The sequence below is a fragment of the Lathyrus oleraceus genome, chromosome 5, assembly GCF_024323335.1.
Source record: "Lathyrus oleraceus cultivar Zhongwan6 chromosome 5, CAAS_Psat_ZW6_1.0, whole genome shotgun sequence".
In the NCBI taxonomy this organism is placed as follows: domain Eukaryota; kingdom Viridiplantae; phylum Streptophyta; class Magnoliopsida; order Fabales; family Fabaceae; genus Lathyrus; species Lathyrus oleraceus.
The window spans coordinates 636,131,422-636,137,421 of NC_066583.1; positions in this window are offsets into that span (position 1 = coordinate 636,131,422).

Here is a 6,000-nt window from a genome sequence, read left to right on the forward strand (position 1 = left end):
TGATCTCTCCCCATACAAACCCAATGAATGAGGGGTAAGTAGGATGCTAATGTGTGAGCCCAAAGCCAACGAATATGATGAGATAGCACGAGGGATCTTAGGGTCAAAATTGGGGTCTTACACAAACCTGACAATTATAAAAGGTGAGAAAGGAACAATATCATATCATAAAGAATAAACATGCAAAGGTAATAAACTTAAATGAATTTATAAAAATATTGTTTACAAGTCAGGGCACAAAGCCCGACCAAGTATTACAAGAGAAAATAAAAAGAGGAAAAAACAAAATGGCATTCAATAATCGACACTCGGCTCCTTCTCAGACGGGTCGGCTAAACGTTTCTACTGGTCAACAGAAATAGCAAGGTCGGGACATAACATCTGAGCTTGCTCCAAATTTTCATTCCAGACCATTCCCAAAGCCTCAATTTCCCTCTCAAGAGATATCCAAGACTTTTTCTGAGAAGCGGTCTGTCATACGGTGAACTGGACTTTATTGGATTTTTAATCGCAATGTCGCGGTTAGCAAGAGTCGCCACCGACTTTTCTTTTATCCCATAAGGAAAGGTGGAAAAGAACAGGAAAGACCTTAATTTTAAATTCTTAGGTTCGGGAGGTACTTTATACAAAGGGAAGGTATTAGCACCCTTTGTATCCATGGTTATCCATGGGCTCTTAATTGCTCAATCATTTATGTTTTCTAGTTTGAAAAAGGTGGTTGAGAAATGTGTGAAAAATGTTTTGAAAATGAGAATTTAACTTTGTAATGATTCTTGCATGAATGTATACAAAGTGGTTATCTCGTATAGTTTTTGAAAGTAGTTTAGAAAAATATAACTCGGCAATGATCCTAGTACGGATGTATGCTAAGTGATGATTTTCCAAAAGATGTTTGAAAGGTGTGAGGTGTGAAAAGTATTTTTTTGTTATGAATGAGCAATTAAGGTTATACCTGTCCGAGGTCTTTCCGGGCATTTCCTATCCTTATGAGGGTAAAACTGTCCCGACTATTGAGAAGTAAGTAGTTTTATCCTTGGGATGTAGAAGGGTCATCGTAGGGTCATTGATAGGTCATTGAAGGCAACAGTAGTGAGGATACCTTAGCATTCGAAGGGACGATCATCATTTAACCGTAGGCTACACCGAAGGGTCATCGAGGGACAAAATCGTATTTTCGAAGGCAACATCCGAGGGACTATGATGATTTAACCGAAGGGTCTTTGCTAAGGATATCCCCATATTCGCGGAACATGACCGTATTACGTAATCGTGGGGTAATAAAGAGAGGTCCGATATCATTTATTTAAAGTCCGGATTTTAACAATTAATTAAATAGCCGTAATCAGTTAGGTAATTAGGTCCACAGGAAATCAATGAAATCAATACATTAAAAATCAAGCTTGGTGATTCAAGATGAATCTCCATATTAAACTTAGGTCATCCAAAAGCCATCTCCTCAAGAATGTCCACACCTAAAGCGGCATGCCTAGCCGGTTATTTCTTTGGAAGTATGCTAGCCTTTACATCATGCAACACACGGATTAGAGCATTGAGGCAAAATACAATTGGAAATTGCCCCATAAAATAAATATAACAGTCAGAAATTTAAGCCAAATAATGCAGAATCATGATTAGATGAACATAAAATGGACAACAAAGAGACAAAACAGCCAATGTCCCGTTCGCCTCTGCTTCGCCTAGCGAAGGCTCAGCGAAGGCTCGCTGCAGGCTCGCCTAGCGATGAGCTAGCGAGCGACCACGGGTTTGGGATTTGAGAACAGTATGACCTCAACCTGCGGCATGGCTTATGGCATCCAACACATAATTACATGGTTCAGCATTCACAATATTCAGGCACACTTAAATTCACATGCAAAACTTCAAATATGTTTATGAATTCAATTATAATATCATCCACAAGTTAAGAACATGAAGCGGTACCACATGCCAAATGAGAACACAAAGCGATATCACATGCAGATTAAGAACCTAAAGCGGTACCACATGCAAAATAAGAACATAAAGCGATATCACATGCAAATTAAGAAAATAAAGCGATAATAGTGATGCAAACCTGTTTGCAATCGAATTGCAACCTTGAATTGGCGAGCCGGATTGAGTTGGGCGGCGGTAGCTTCGGAACGGGTGAGCGGCCTTCAGGGTTTCCGTCTTCCGAATTCTCTGGATCAGCAGGGTTTCAGTGTTTCTCCCTCTGGGTCTGTGTGTGTGTTCGTCCGTCCGTCTTTCTTGGCAGAGGAGCTGGTATTTATAGTGGTAGTGGTGGTGACCTAATGGGCTTAAAATGAGGTCCAAAACTTCAAATTTTCGCAAGCTTCGCTAGGCGAAGGGATTGCTCGCCTAGCGAGCAAGCTAGGTCTGGGCTTTTTCTGGACCTGGTGCTTCGCTGGGCGAGTGGCATGCTGAGATATTCGCTAGGCGAAGGAATTGCTCGCCTAGCGAGCAAGCTATTTTGGGCCACTTTGGATTAGGCCTGTTGTGAGCTGGGCTTTTGTCCATTTGATATCAGTGCCTTGCAGATCAAGTCAGAGGGTCTTGGAAAATGCTTTGTAATATCAACGGGCAAATTTTGGGGTATGACACGGTCTCTTATTCTAGACTTCTCAAACTATTTGCCCGACACGCTTCTTCCACGTCCGTAGAGTCATTCTCGTTCTCGCTGCATTTATTTTTGTCATTGAGGAAATCCTTCAACTTCTCTATCCAAGCACCCAAAAGGGATGGTTGGACATACCGATATACCTCTTCCTTCAAAGATCTAAGAGCTAGCATCAGCATTCGTTCGAAGCTCAGCAACTCCTTCTCAGCATCGAAATAGTTTTGTTTATGACCTTTACACCTCTCCTTCATCTCATTCCGTTCTTTCAAAGGCTTGCTAGAGCCCATAACATCGTCTTGGCCCACAACTACAATAGAAATAAGGGACTCGACCCTAAACAAAGTAAGAGAAACATTTATAAAAAGGCCCCACCTATCATTCACAGATAAACCCCGAACTAAATCGAGGTCCTTGGTGGACACGACAATAACAAATTCCTCAGGTGTGCTAGGTACTCGGAAGGGAAGAACAACGGGAAGCTGAAAGAAAGGATTCAGAGCATCCCACTCACCATCCTCCCTTAAACGAGCTCGTTTAGAAGAACCTTCTCCAGCTGGAGTGAACAGACTGTCACCCAGACCCCTCTTGGCAAGGGAAGGAGAAAGTGGAGGGCCCGGTGAATCATTCGCGTCAGCATTCGACTAACCAAATTCAAGATTTGGAACCGATACCATCTCCGAAGCGGTCACAACAGCAGGAATCTGAACATCCAAGACAAAAACTGAAGCAACAATAAGTGTCACAGACACATTGATAGAGAAGCCAACAGTTACACCATGGTCATTTGAAAGCTCCAAAGCTTATTGCAATTGACTCAACTGATACGTGTTATCTGCAAAAGCATAAATCTCTTGGTTAAAAAAACGCTCACATTTGCATCCTCACTAAAGAGCTTTTGTCTCTCAGAATATTCAGAAACATTAAGGATAACATGAGTATGCATATGCCTCTTCTTCAGATGAAAAGAAAACACTTCACTATGACCTAACCCTTCTTAATATTCGAGCCCTTGGAACCAATGATGCCAACTTTCCTTCATTTTTACTTCCTCGGAAGACAGAGATGTTGACTCGGAATGATAAAAAAGGATTGACAGGTAGAAATGAGCTTTGGACCACTATTTTCGAAAACCGCTTCTCCAAGAGGGGAAATATCCCACTAAATTCGAAGATGAGTAGAAGGCGATATGAACCTCGGGAGTTACGATCTCACTGATACGGGGCGCCCCAAAAAATCACCCCAATCAAAAGCGAAAAGGTTGAACTAAGGTACTTGGGTACAAAGAGAGATTAATCTTTGATCCTAAGCATTATCCAGTTAAGTACGAGCCACAAAGAAGAGTTCAAATAAAATATGCAACGAAGGCTTCCAAGACTTATACTCATCGTAAAGCTAGAACACCAATATGAAGGCATAGGCTCTAGAACAAAGTTGTGAGGGGTAACTTTTAGATGGTTCATCACAGAAACCTCAAAATCTAAGAAGGGTAGATGTATCTCTTACTTGGTGAAGAGACACTGATACATGGGAACTGAGCAACCCTCGAAAGAGCTACACACTCTTTCTTCTGGGCCTCTTGACAGAATGGTCCAACCCGACGTATTTCCTATTATGATGTTGGCCTAAGTTACGGCTTCGGTGGTGTTTTGGACAGAAAGATTCCCAACTATTTCAGCAGCCACCCAATGATACCTTCTTGGATTACTCGACTTTATTAATCGAATACCCTTATGAGGCAACACATCAGCTCTATGATTGTCATTGGGATTGACCCAAGACACGATGTTATGTTTCGATTCACACTCTAAGTGACGAGCAATCTCTGCATCGTTGGGATCATGACCAATTGACTGACGGTATGTTTGAACAAAGCGACCAACACATTCCCTCCTTTAACGAGCATCCTCTATCTCTTCCTCGGTCATGACAGAAGGAGGCATCGGTCTCTCGTCAAGGTTTCCACCCCTACCAAATTCCAAAGGGAACGAAGATTCTGAAGTGTTCATGGATGGAGTGTCATCTAGAAGAGATTCTCCAGAAAAATCCTCCATCTCTGAACCATCACTCAGTACGATGATTCCTTATTCGAAACCCCCATTGATAGAAGGGAAGGAATGCTAATCATACTTCATTCCCCCTCTCAAAAGTGAAGAAAAACTACCTTCGAATCACTATCGACGATAATAGGGTTATCACTCATCATAATAAAAATGCGATAAAAACTTACGTAAAGATTGAGGAGGTGCCTTGAAATAGAAAGGCAATGGCTCTGAAATGAGAAAGGAAACTGGAAAAATCTAATCTTTAGCACTTCAAATTTACGAATATGTGACGGCGGTTACTCTGGGATGTAAGTGCTCTAAAATAAGAGGGAAAAACTCGAAGAGACAATTGAACTCAATTTGTAGAAGAACTAAAAAAAATTCCCTCGTCCTCTCTATATCTTTATATATCCGAAGGAAATCGAGGGTCAGATCGAAAGAAGGAAATAAGGACAAATCGACGGTCAGATTTTATCTGGGAAATAAAACTGCACTCGAGTGTACTCAAGTACATATAAAACTGTGTCACGTCACATGAAACGGTGAAACGCTTCAATGATGGTATTGCATTCAATGTTCACATTCGCATCACGCTTTGGCATAACCAAAGCGGTGTATGCCAACCGACATTTGAATAAACTCCTTTGAGGTCGGTCACTGCTACTGAAAGACCCCCCCCCCCCCCCCCCCCGACATCAAACATGTCCGACGAGTCTTTAGGACAACTATTTTGTGTCGGTCAAAGACCCGGAACCTACCGGTATGTGCCGACCAAGATCTGAAACCCTCTGGTCCGCGCTGATCAAAGATCCGAGTTTCACTACTCCTCGGCAGTCAAAAGCTTAATGGCACGAGGCCCATTTCCTAGCCTACTCCGTCAGACCCAACGTATTCATAAAGGATTCTAAGGTACACACATAATCTCTAATCTCCACTTTCACTATCACATATCTTGAACCCTAACTGACTTAGATCTTGGAGTGCTAACCATGCAGGTAGCTCTCCCCCCCCCCCCCCCTTCAAGAAACACCGTGATTTCAACCCTCTATCCACGGTGTCGCATCCGCAAAGAACATTGAAAATTCCGTTCTATTGTAGTTTTGCAATCACCACCATTTTTAGTTTCGCAATGGATAAAAAACCTTTTAAAAAAGTGCAAATAAATCGGCGAAGGTTAACTAATAAATAGTGATCCTTATTAATTTATTGAACTGAAAAGTGGCGCATTTATGAAAAAAATTAAGATATTTGAGGAATATTGTTTCAAAAGTAGGACATTGGGGTTGGGGGAGGGGGAAATACTCTCTGAATCCAATCCTCAATATATTTGAGAGAGAAATA